The sequence below is a fragment of the Rhinoderma darwinii genome (assembly GCF_050947455.1).
Source record: "Rhinoderma darwinii isolate aRhiDar2 chromosome 5 unlocalized genomic scaffold, aRhiDar2.hap1 SUPER_5_unloc_39, whole genome shotgun sequence".
Lineage (NCBI taxonomy): Eukaryota > Metazoa > Chordata > Amphibia > Anura > Rhinodermatidae > Rhinoderma > Rhinoderma darwinii.
Genome location: NW_027461797.1, coordinates 443,017 through 455,350, shown reverse-complemented (window position 1 = coordinate 455,350; position 12,334 = coordinate 443,017). Strand labels below are relative to the sequence as shown.

The 12,334-nt window shown below is 47.7% G+C and overlaps 8 non-coding genes across 8 annotated transcripts; all 8 read left to right on the top strand.

Annotated features, from left to right (window-relative positions):
• Positions 1 to 961: 961 nt before the first annotated feature.
• Positions 962 to 1,152, top strand: LOC142692419 (U2 spliceosomal RNA). Its single transcript, XR_012860865.1, has one exon. It is a non-coding gene; the product is annotated as a U2 spliceosomal RNA (small nuclear RNA).
• Positions 1,153 to 2,452: 1,300 nt separating this feature from the next.
• LOC142692418 (U2 spliceosomal RNA) lies at positions 2,453 to 2,643 on the top strand. The gene has a single exon (XR_012860864.1). It is a non-coding gene; the product is annotated as a U2 spliceosomal RNA (small nuclear RNA).
• Positions 2,644 to 3,935: 1,292 nt separating this feature from the next.
• LOC142692417 (U2 spliceosomal RNA) lies at positions 3,936 to 4,126 on the top strand. The gene has a single exon (XR_012860863.1). It is a non-coding gene; the product is annotated as a U2 spliceosomal RNA (small nuclear RNA).
• Positions 4,127 to 5,422: 1,296 nt separating this feature from the next.
• LOC142692416 (U2 spliceosomal RNA) lies at positions 5,423 to 5,613 on the top strand. Its single transcript, XR_012860862.1, has one exon. It is a non-coding gene; the product is annotated as a U2 spliceosomal RNA (small nuclear RNA).
• Positions 5,614 to 6,889: 1,276 nt separating this feature from the next.
• On the top strand, positions 6,890 to 7,080 carry LOC142692415 (U2 spliceosomal RNA). Its single transcript, XR_012860861.1, has one exon. It is a non-coding gene; the product is annotated as a U2 spliceosomal RNA (small nuclear RNA).
• A 1,296-nt stretch (positions 7,081 to 8,376) lies between these two features.
• On the top strand, positions 8,377 to 8,567 carry LOC142692148 (U2 spliceosomal RNA). The gene has a single exon (XR_012860632.1). It is a non-coding gene; the product is annotated as a U2 spliceosomal RNA (small nuclear RNA).
• A 1,276-nt stretch (positions 8,568 to 9,843) lies between these two features.
• Positions 9,844 to 10,034, top strand: LOC142692413 (U2 spliceosomal RNA). The gene has a single exon (XR_012860859.1). It is a non-coding gene; the product is annotated as a U2 spliceosomal RNA (small nuclear RNA).
• A 1,284-nt stretch (positions 10,035 to 11,318) lies between these two features.
• LOC142692412 (U2 spliceosomal RNA) lies at positions 11,319 to 11,509 on the top strand. Its single transcript, XR_012860858.1, has one exon. It is a non-coding gene; the product is annotated as a U2 spliceosomal RNA (small nuclear RNA).
• The last annotated feature ends 825 nt before the right edge of the window (positions 11,510 to 12,334 follow it).

The following is a 12,334-nucleotide window of genomic DNA, read 5'->3' as shown; positions in this document are numbered from 1 at the left end:
GATTGATTGATTGATTGATTGATGCAGCACAACAGTCAAATAGTGGAGTGGAGTAGGGGAACAGCAAACAGCCAATAAAGCAGCCCGCCCGCTCGCCTGCCCGCCACAATGGACCTACCTGTGTACACTAGATGGATGTGATGGAATGTACTGTCGTCCCTACATTTCAAGAAGAAGTAAGAATTGCAGTTGAAACAAAGCCTTGCTTGCCTACAAAGAGAGCAGCAATTTGGATTTGTTACTATGTTACCTAGAAGAATAACAAACTGTGCAAGGATGGAGGTTGTAGGAGCAAGGAGAAGTTGTCTGTAAAGTTGGTGGATGCCTATTTTCCATTTTGCAGTCCCTTGTCTCCCTCTTGTGGCCTCCTGGAGGCAACTAGCTGTGCAAAAAAAAGACAGCCTGGCGGCCGGCTGTTGCAGTGTTGCCCTCTCAGGCAACACTGAGTGACTGACTGAGCCTCACCGTCTTATATAAAGTTCAGACGGAACTTTGCACGTGTCATAGTGGAGCCCTCAGGATTCCAGAGCCAGCTTTCTGACATCATAATGGGGCCTCAGAGATAAAAGCCTGGGCCCAGGCAGTGTTGGTCAGTGCTGCTCAGCAGGCAGCACTGGACTGGACTGGATTACAGCTGATACAAGGTGTGAAGGAACAAGGGGTGGCTGTGGGCATGCACTTGCTGCCGCTGCCAGTGTTTATCTGCATGGCAGCATGGCATTTGGGCGTTGCCAGGAAGGCGTTTTTATGTAGATTCCTCCTCTTTCAGCACTGCATTGTGGTGCAAGCAAAAGAAGCAAATCCTGTCTGGCTTCCTCTCCGGCCTTTATTCACCTCCCGTGTAGCTGTGAGTGTGTGAGCCTGCAGGGCCCCATGGAATTGCCTAGAAGTAGGCTGAATCGCTGCAAGGGCTGAACAGCAGTATCGGGCAGGCTCGGGCAACGCGCGGCCCGTTCGGGTTATCGCTTCTCGGCCTTTTGGCTAAGATCAAGTGTAGTATCTGTTCTTATCAGTTTAATATCTGATACGTCCCCTATCTGGGGACCATATATTAAATGGATTTTTAGAACAGGGAGATGGAAATAGAGCTTGCTCTGTCCACTCCACGCATTGACCTGGTATTGCAGTATTTCCAGGACCGGTGCACCCTTTCCTTATGTGTTGACTAAAAGCAGATTCCAAAAGTGTTTTTTGTCTTTGCTATTGTTTCTGTCTTTCTGAAGGGATCTCCCCTTTTAATCCCATTATTTCAACACCTGTTGGACAATGCATGAGTGATAATGAGCTCATTGATTAAATGCAATTAATGAATAGATTGCCACCTCTTGTTGTGTGTCGTCTGTGTTTCTGTGTTTCCGGCATTTCACATTGGAACACCTCATTCACCTTCCTTGTCTTCTCTCCGCCCTCCCTTTTAGGTAAGTTAAAGAGCTGCACCTGAGCCAGCCACTGATTGATTGATTGATTGATTGATTGATTGATTGATTGATTGATTGATTGATTGATTGATTGATGCAGCACAACAGTCAAATAGTGGAGTGGAGTAGGGGAACAGCAAACAGCCAATAAAGCAGCCCGCCCGCTCGCCTGCCCGCCACAATGGACCTACCTGTGTACACTAGATGGATGTGATGGAATGTACTGTCGTCCCTACATTTCAAGAAGAAGTAAGAATTGCAGTTGCAACAAAGCCTTGCTTGCCTACAAAGAGAGCAGCAATTTGGATTTGTTACTATGTTACCTAGAAGAATAACAAACTGTGCAAGGATGGAGGTTGTAGGAGCAAGGAGAAGTTGTCTGTAAAGTTGGTGGATGCCTATTTTCCATTTTGCAGTCCCTTGTCTCCCTCTTGTGGCCTCCTGGAGGCAACTAGCTGTGCAAAAAAAAGACAGCCTGGCGGCCGGCTGTTGCAGTGTTGCCCTCTCAGGCAACACTGAGTGACTGACTGAGCCTCACCGTCTTATATAAAGTTCAGACGGAACTTTGCACGTGTCATAGTGGAGCCCTCAGGATTCCAGAGCCAGCTTTCTGACATCATAATGGGGCCTCAGAGATAAAAGCCTGGGCCCAGGCAGTGTTGGTCAGTGCTGCTCAGCAGGCAGCACTGGACTGGACTGGATTACAGCTGATACAAGGTGTGAAGGAACAAGGGGTGGCTGTGGGCATGCACTTGCTGCCGCTGCCAGTGTTTATCTGCATGGCAGCAGGGCATTTGGGCGTTGCCAGGAAGGCGTTTTTATGTAGATTCCTCCTCTTTCAGCACTGCATTGTGGTGCAAGCAAAAGAAGCAAATCCTGTCTGGCTTCCTCTCCGGCCTTTATTCACCTCCCGTGTAGCTGTGAGTGTGTGAGCCTGCAGGGCCCCATGGAATTGCCTAGAAGTAGGCTGAATCGCTGCAAGGGCTGAACAGCAGTATCGGGCAGGCTCGGGCAACGCGCGGCCCGTTCGGGTTATCGCTTCTCGGCCTTTTGGCTAAGATCAAGTGTAGTATCTGTTCTTATCAGTTTAATATCTGATACGTCCCCTATCTGGGGACCATATATTAAATGGATTTTTAGAACAGGGAGATGGAAATAGAGCTTGCTCTGTCCACTCCACGCATTGACCTGGTATTGCAGTATTTCCAGGACCGGTGCACCCTTTCCTTATGTGTTGACTAAAAGCAGATTCCAAAAGTGTTTTTTGTCTTTGCTATTGTTTCTGTCTTTCTGAAGGGATCTCCCCTTTTAATCCCATTATTTCAACACCTGTTGGACAATGCATGAGTGATAATGAGCTCATTGATTAAATGCAATTAATGAATAGATTGCCACCTCTTGTTGTGTGTCGTCTGTGTTTCTGTGTTTCCGGCATTTCACATTGGAACACCTCATTCACCTTCCTTGTCTTCTCTCCGCCCTCCCTTTTAGGTAAGTTAAAGAGCTGCACCTGAGCCAGCCACTGATTGATTGATTGATTGATTGATTGATTGATTGATTGATTGATTGATTGATTGATGCAGCACAACAGTCAAATAGTGGAGTGGAGTAGGGGAACAGCAAACAGCCAATAAAGCAGCCCGCCCGCTCGCCTGCCCGCCACAATGGACCTACCTGTGTACACTAGATGGATGTGATGGAATGTACTGTCGTCCCTACATTTCAAGAAGAAGTAAGAATTGCAGTTGCAACAAAGCCTTGCTTGCCTACAAAGAGAGCAGCAATTTGGATTTGTTACTATGTTACCTAGAAGAATAACAAACTGTGCAAGGATGGAGGTTGTAGGAGCAAGGAGAAGTTGTCTGTAAAGTTGGTGGATGCCTATTTTCCATTTTGCAGTCCCTTGTCTCCCTCTTGTGGCCTCCTGGAGGCAACTAGCTGTGCAAAAAAAAGACAGCCTGGCGGCCGGCTGTTGCAGTGTTGCCCTCTCAGGCAACACTGAGTGACTGACTGAGCCTCACCGTCTTATATAAAGTTCAGACGGAACTTTGCACGTGTCATAGTGGAGCCCTCAGGATTCCAGAGCCAGCTTTCTGACATCATAATGGGGCCTCAGAGATAAAAGCCTGGGCCCAGGCAGTGTTGGTCAGTGCTGCTCAGCAGGCAGCACTGGACTGGACTGGATTACAGCTGATACAAGGTGTGAAGGAACAAGGGGTGGCTGTGGGCATGCACTTGCTGCCGCTGCCAGTGTTTATCTGCATGGCAGCAGGGCATTTGGGCGTTGCCAGGAAGGCGTTTTTATGTAGATTCCTCCTCTTTCAGCACTGCATTGTGGTGCAAGCAAAAGAAGCAAATCCTGTCTGGCTTCCTCTCCGGCCTTTATTCACCTCCCGTGTAGCTGTGAGTGTGTGAGCCTGCAGGGCCCCATGGAATTGCCTAGAAGTAGGCTGAATCGCTGCAAGGGCTGAACAGCAGTATCGGGCAGGCTCGGGCAACGCGCGGCCCGTTCGGGTTATCGCTTCTCGGCCTTTTGGCTAAGATCAAGTGTAGTATCTGTTCTTATCAGTTTAATATCTGATACGTCCCCTATCTGGGGACCATATATTAAATGGATTTTTAGAACAGGGAGATGGAAATAGAGCTTGCTCTGTCCACTCCACGCATTGACCTGGTATTGCAGTATTTCCAGGACCGGTGCACCCTTTCCTTATGTGTTGACTAAAAGCAGATTCCAAAAGTGTTTTTTGTCTTTGCTATTGTTTCTGTCTTTCTGAAGGGATCTCCCCTTTTAATCCCATTATTTCAACACCTGTTGGACAATGCATGAGTGATAATGAGCTCATTGATTAAATGCAATTAATGAATAGATTGCCACCTCTTGTTGTGTGTCGTCTGTGTTTCTGTGTTTCCGGCATTTCACATTGGAACACCTCATTCACCTTCCTTGTCTTCTCTCCGCCCTCCCTTTTAGGTAAGTTAAAGAGCTGCACCTGAGCCAGCCACTGATTGATTGATTGATTGATTGATTGATTGATTGATTGATTGATTGATTGATTGATTGATGCAGCACAACAGTCAAATAGTGGAGTGGAGTAGGGGAACAGCAAACAGCCAATAAAGCAGCCCGCCCGCTCGCCTGCCCGCCACAATGGACCTACCTGTGTACACTAGATGGATGTGATGGAATGTACTGTCGTCCCTACATTTCAAGAAGAAGTAAGAATTGCAGTTGCAACAAAGCCTTGCTTGCCTACAAAGAGAGCAGCAATTTGGATTTGTTACTATGTTACCTAGAAGAATAACAAACTGTGCAAGGATGGAGGTTGTAGGAGCAAGGAGAAGTTGTCTGTAAAGTTGGTGGATGCCTATTTTCCATTTTGCAGTCCCTTGTCTCCCTCTTGTGGCCTCCTGGAGGCAACTAGCTGTGCAAAAAAAAGACAGCCTGGCGGCCGGCTGTTGCAGTGTTGCCCTCTCAGGCAACACTGAGTGACTGACTGAGCCTCACCGTCTTATATAAAGTTCAGACGGAACTTTGCACGTGTCATAGTGGAGCCCTCAGGATTCCAGAGCCAGCTTTCTGACATCATAATGGGGCCTCAGAGATAAAAGCCTGGGCCCAGGCAGTGTTGGTCAGTGCTGCTCAGCAGGCAGCACTGGACTGGACTGGATTACAGCTGATACAAGGTGTGAAGGAACAAGGGGTGGCTGTGGGCATGCACTTGCTGCCGCTGCCAGTGTTTATCTGCATGGCAGCAGGGCATTTGGGCGTTGCCAGGAAGGCGTTTTTATGTAGATTCCTCCTCTTTCAGCACTGCATTGTGGTGCAAGCAAAAGAAGCAAATCCTGTCTGGCTTCCTCTCCGGCCTTTATTCACCTCCCGTGTAGCTGTGAGTGTGTGAGCCTGCAGGGCCCCATGGAATTGCCTAGAAGTAGGCTGAATCGCTGCAAGGGCTGAACAGCAGTATCGGGCAGGCTCGGGCAACGCGCGGCCCGTTCGGGTTATCGCTTCTCGGCCTTTTGGCTAAGATCAAGTGTAGTATCTGTTCTTATCAGTTTAATATCTGATACGTCCCCTATCTGGGGACCATATATTAAATGGATTTTTAGAACAGGGAGATGGAAATAGAGCTTGCTCTGTCCACTCCACGCATTGACCTGGTATTGCAGTATTTCCAGGACCGGTGCACCCTTTCCTTATGTGTTGACTAAAAGCAGATTCCAAAAGTGTTTTTTGTCTTTGCTATTGTTTCTGTCTTTCTGAAGGGATCTCCCCTTTTAATCCCATTATTTCAACACCTGTTGGACAATGCATGAGTGATAATGAGCTCATTGATTAAATGCAATTAATGAATAGATTGCCACCTCTTGTTGTGTGTCGTCTGTGTTTCTGTGTTTCCGGCATTTCACATTGGAACACCTCATTCACCTTCCTTGTCTTCTCTCCGCCCTCCCTTTTAGGTAAGTTAAAGAGCTGCACCTGAGCCAGCCACTGATTGATTGATTGATTGATTGATTGATTGATTGATTGATGCAGCACAACAGTCAAATAGTGGAGTGGAGTAGGGGAACAGCAAACAGCCAATAAAGCAGCCCGCCCGCTCGCCTGCCCGCCACAATGGACCTACCTGTGTACACTAGATGGATGTGATGGAATGTACTGTCGTCCCTACATTTCAAGAAGAAGTAAGAATTGCAGTTGCAACAAAGCCTTGCTTGCCTACAAAGAGAGCAGCAATTTGGATTTGTTACTATGTTACCTAGAAGAATAACAAACTGTGCAAGGATGGAGGTTGTAGGAGCAAGGAGAAGTTGTCTGTAAAGTTGGTGGATGCCTATTTTCCATTTTGCAGTCCCTTGTCTCCCTCTTGTGGCCTCCTGGAGGCAACTAGCTGTGCAAAAAAAAGACAGCCTGGCGGCCGGCTGTTGCAGTGTTGCCCTCTCAGGCAACACTGAGTGACTGACTGAGCCTCACCGTCTTATATAAAGTTCAGACGGAACTTTGCAAATGTCATAGTGGAGCCCTCAGGATTCCAGAGCCAGCTTTCTGACATCATAATGGGGCCTCAGAGATAAAAGCCTGGGCCCAGGCAGTGTTGGTCAGTGCTGCTCAGCAGGCAGCACTGGACTGGACTGGATTACAGCTGATACAAGGTGTGAAGGAACAAGGGGTGGCTGTGGGCATGCACTTGCTGCCGCTGCCAGTGTTTATCTGCATGGCAGCAGGGCATTTGGGCGTTGCCAGGAAGGCGTTTTTATGTAGATTCCTCCTCTTTCAGCACTGCATTGTGGTGCAAGCAAAAGAAGCAAATCCTGTCTGGCTTCCTCTCCGGCCTTTATTCACCTCCCGTGTAGCTGTGAGTGTGTGAGCCTGCAGGGCCCCATGGAATTGCCTAGAAGTAGGCTGAATCGCTGCAAGGGCTGAACAGCAGTATCGGGCAGGCTCGGGCAACGCGCGGCCCGTTCGGGTTATCGCTTCTCGGCCTTTTGGCTAAGATCAAGTGTAGTATCTGTTCTTATCAGTTTAATATCTGATACGTCCCCTATCTGGGGACCATATATTAAATGGATTTTTAGAACAGGGAGATGGAAATAGAGCTTGCTCTGTCCACTCCACGCATTGACCTGGTATTGCAGTATTTCCAGGACCGGTGCACCCTTTCCTTATGTGTTGACTAAAAGCAGATTCCAAAAGTGTTTTTTGTCTTTGCTATTGTTTCTGTCTTTCTGAAGGGATCTCCCCTTTTAATCCCATTATTTCAACACCTGTTGGACAATGCATGAGTGATAATGAGCTCATTGATTAAATGCAATTAATGAATAGATTGCCACCTCTTGTTGTGTGTCGTCTGTGTTTCTGTGTTTCCGGCATTTCACATTGGAACACCTCATTCACCTTCCTTGTCTTCTCTCCGCCCTCCCTTTTAGGTAAGTTAAAGAGCTGCACCTGAGCCAGCCACTGATTGATTGATTGATTGATTGATTGATTGATTGATTGATTGATTGATTGATTGATTGATGCAGCACAACAGTCAAATAGTGGAGTGGAGTAGGGGAACAGCAAACAGCCAATAAAGCAGCCCGCCCGCTCGCCTGCCCGCCACAATGGACCTACCTGTGTACACTAGATGGATGTGATGGAATGTACTGTCGTCCCTACATTTCAAGAAGAAGTAAGAATTGCAGTTGCAACAAAGCCTTGCTTGCCTACAAAGAGAGCAGCAATTTGGATTTGTTACTATGTTACCTAGAAGAATAACAAACTGTGCAAGGATGGAGGTTGTAGGAGCAAGGAGAAGTTGTCTGTAAAGTTGGTGGATGCCTATTTTCCATTTTGCAGTCCCTTGTCTCCCTCTTGTGGCCTCCTGGAGGCAACTAGCTGTGCAAAAAAAAGACAGCCTGGCGGCCGGCTGTTGCAGTGTTGCCCTCTCAGGCAACACTGAGTGACTGACTGAGCCTCACCGTCTTATATAAAGTTCAGACGGAACTTTGCACGTGTCATAGTGGAGCCCTCAGGATTCCAGAGCCAGCTTTCTGACATCATAATGGGGCCTCAGAGATAAAAGCCTGGGCCCAGGCAGTGTTGGTCAGTGCTGCTCAGCAGGCAGCACTGGACTGGACTGGATTACAGCTGATACAAGGTGTGAAGGAACAAGGGGTGGCTGTGGGCATGCACTTGCTGCCGCTGCCAGTGTTTATCTGCATGGCAGCAGGGCATTTGGGCGTTGCCAGGAAGGCGTTTTTATGTAGATTCCTCCTCTTTCAGCACTGCATTGTGGTGCAAGCAAAAGAAGCAAATCCTGTCTGGCTTCCTCTCCGGCCTTTATTCACCTCCCGTGTAGCTGTGAGTGTGTGAGCCTGCAGGGCCCCATGGAATTGCCTAGAAGTAGGCTGAATCGCTGCAAGGGCTGAACAGCAGTATCGGGCAGGCTCGGGCAACGCGCGGCCCGTTCGGGTTATCGCTTCTCGGCCTTTTGGCTAAGATCAAGTGTAGTATCTGTTCTTATCAGTTTAATATCTGATACGTCCCCTATCTGGGGACCATATATTAAATGGATTTTTAGAACAGGGAGATGGAAATAGAGCTTGCTCTGTCCACTCCACGCATTGACCTGGTATTGCAGTATTTCAAGGACCGGTGCACCCTTTCCTTATGTGTTGACTAAAAGCAGATTCCAAAAGTGTTTTTTGTCTTTGCTATTGTTTCTGTCTTTCTGAAGGGATCTCCCCTTTTAATCCCATTATTTCAACACCTGTTGGACAATGCATGAGTGATAATGAGCTCATTGATTAAATGCAATTAATGAATAGATTGCCACCTCTTGTTGTGTGTCGTCTGTGTTTCTGTGTTTCCGGCATTTCACATTGGAACACCTCATTCACCTTCCTTGTCTTCTCTCCGCCCTCCCTTTTAGGTAAGTTAAAGAGCTGCACCTGAGCCAGCCACTGATTGATTGATTGATTGATTGATTGATTGATTGATTGATGCAGCACAACAGTCAAATAGTGGAGTGGAGTAGGGGAACAGCAAACAGCCAATAAAGCAGCCCGCCCGCTCGCCTGCCCGCCACAATGGACCTACCTGTGTACACTAGATGGATGTGATGGAATGTACTGTCGTCCCTACATTTCAAGAAGAAGTAAGAATTGCAGTTGCAACAAAGCCTTGCTTGCCTACAAAGAGAGCAGCAATTTGGATTTGTTACTATGTTACCTAGAAGAATAACAAACTGTGCAAGGATGGAGGTTGTAGGAGCAAGGAGAAGTTGTCTGTAAAGTTGGTGGATGCCTATTTTCCATTTTGCAGTCCCTTGTCTCCCTCTTGTGGCCTCCTGGAGGCAACTAGCTGTGCAAAAAAAAGACAGCCTGGCGGCCGGCTGTTGCAGTGTTGCCCTCTCAGGCAACACTGAGTGACTGACTGAGCCTCACCGTCTTATATAAAGTTCAGACGGAACTTTGCACGTGTCATAGTGGAGCCCTCAGGATTCCAGAGCCAGCTTTCTGACATCATAATGGGGCCTCAGAGATAAAAGCCTGGGCCCAGGCAGTGTTGGTCAGTGCTGCTCAGCAGGCAGCACTGGACTGGACTGGATTACAGCTGATACAAGGTGTGAAGGAACAAGGGGTGGCTGTGGGCATGCACTTGCTGCCGCTGCCAGTGTTTATCTGCATGGCAGCAGGGCATTTGGGCGTTGCCAGGAAGGCGTTTTTATGTAGATTCCTCCTCTTTCAGCACTGCATTGTGGTGCAAGCAAAAGAAGCAAATCCTGTCTGGCTTCCTCTCCGGCCTTTATTCACCTCCTGTGTAGCTGTGAGTGTGTGAGCCTGCAGGGCCCCATGGAATTGCCTAGAAGTAGGCTGAATCGCTGCAAGGGCTGAACAGCAGTATCGGGCAGGCTCGGGCAACGCGCGGCCCGTTCGGGTTATCGCTTCTCGGCCTTTTGGCTAAGATCAAGTGTAGTATCTGTTCTTATCAGTTTAATATCTGATACGTCCCCTATCTGGGGACCATATATTAAATGGATTTTTAGAACAGGGAGATGGAAATAGAGCTTGCTCTGTCCACTCCACGCATTGACCTGGTATTGCAGTATTTCCAGGACCGGTGCACCCTTTCCTTATGTGTTGACTAAAAGCAGATTCCAAAAGTGTTTTTTGTCTTTGCTATTGTTTCTGTCTTTCTGAAGGGATCTCCCCTTTTAATCCCATTATTTCAACACCTGTTGGACAATGCATGAGTGATAATGAGCTCATTGATTAAATGCAATTAATGAATAGATTGCCACCTCTTGTTGTGTGTCGTCTGTGTTTCTGTGTTTCCGGCATTTCACATTGGAACACCTCATTCATCTTCCTTGTCTTCTCTCCGCCCTCCCTTTTAGGTAAGTTAAAGAGCTGCACCTGAGCCAGCCACTGATTGATTGATTGATTGATTGATTGATTGATTGATTGATTGATTGATGCAGCACAACAGTCAAATAGTGGAGTGGAGTAGGGGAACAGCAAACAGCCAATAAAGCAGCCCGCCCGCTCGCCTGCCCGCCACAATGGACCTACCTGTGTACACTAGATGGATGTGATGGAATGTACTGTCGTCCCTACATTTCAAGAAGAAGTAAGAATTGCAGTTGCAACAAAGCCTTGCTTGCCTACAAAGAGAGCAGCAATTTGGATTTGTTACTATGTTACCTAGAAGAATAACAAACTGTGCAAGGATGGAGGTTGTAGGAGCAAGGAGAAGTTGTCTGTAAAGTTGGTGGATGCCTATTTTCCATTTTGCAGTCCCTTGTCTCCCTCTTGTGGCCTCCTGGAGGCAACTAGCTGTGCAAAAAAAAGACAGCCTGGCGGCCGGCTGTTGCAGTGTTGCCCTCTCAGGCAACACTGAGTGACTGACTGAGCCTCACCGTCTTATATAAAGTTCAGACGGAACTTTGCACGTGTCATAGTGGAGCCCTCAGGATTCCAGAGCCAGCTTTCTGACATCATAATGGGGCCTCAGAGATAAAAGCCTGGGCCCAGGCAGTGTTGGTCAGTGCTGCTCAGCAGGCAGCACTGGACTGGACTGGATTACAGCTGATACAAGGTGTGAAGGAACAAGGGGTGGCTGTGGGCATGCACTTGCTGCCGCTGCCAGTGTTTATCTGCATGGCAGCATGGCATTTGGGCGTTGCCAGGAAGGCGTTTTTATGTAGATTCCTCCTCTTTCAGCACTGCATTGTGGTGCAAGCAAAAGAAGCAAATCCTGTCTGGCTTCCTCTCCGGCCTTTATTCACCTCCCGTGTAGCTGTGAGTGTGTGAGCCTGCAGGGCCCCATGGAATTGCCTAGAAGTAGGCTGAATCGCTGCAAGGGCTGAACAGCAGTATCGGGCAGGCTCGGGCAACGCGCGGCCCGTTCGGGTTATCGCTTCTCGGCCTTTTGGCTAAGATCAAGTGTAGTATCTGTTCTTATCAGTTTAATATCTGATACGTCCCCTATCTGGGGACCATATATTAAATGGATTTTTAGAACAGGGAGATGGAAATAGAGCTTGCTCTGTCCACTCCACGCATTGACCTGGTATTGCAGTATTTCCAGGACCGGTGCACCCTTTCCTTATGTGTTGACTAAAAGCAGATTCCAAAAGTGTTTTTTGTCTTTGCTATTGTTTCTGTCTTTCTGAAGGGATCTCCCCTTTTAATCCCATTATTTCAACACCTGTTGGACAATGCATGAGTGATAATGAGCTCATTGATTAAATGCAATTAATGAATAGATTGCCACCTCTTGTTGTGTGTCGTCTGTGTTTCTGTGTTTCCGGCATTTCACATTGGAACACCTCATTCACCTTCCTTGTCTTCTCTCCGCCCTCCCTTTTAGGTAAGTTAAAGAGCTGCACCTGAGCCAGCCACTGATTGATTGATTGATTGATTGATTGATTGATTGATTAATTGATTGATTGATTGATGCAGCACAACAGTCAAATAGTGGAGTGGAGTAGGGGAACAGCAAACAGCCAATAAAGCAGCCCGCCCGCTCGCCTGCCCGCCACAATGGACCTACCTGTGTACACTAGATGGATGTGATGGAATGTACTGTCGTCCCTACATTTCAAGAAGAAGTAAGAATTGCAGTTGCAACAAAGCCTTGCTTGCCTACAAAGAGAGCAGCAATTTGGATTTGTTACTATGTTACCTAGAAGAATAACAAACTGTGCAAGGATGGAGGTTGTAGGAGCAAGGAGAAGTTGTCTGTAAAGTTGGTGGATGCCTATTTTCCATTTTGCAGTCCCTTGTCTCCCTCTTGTGGCCTCCTGGAGGCAACTAGCTGTGCAAAAAAAAGACAGCCTGGCGGCCGGCTGTTGCAGTGTTGCCCTCTCAGGCAACACTGAGTGACTGACTGAGCCTCACCGTCTTATATAAAGTTCAGACGGAACTTT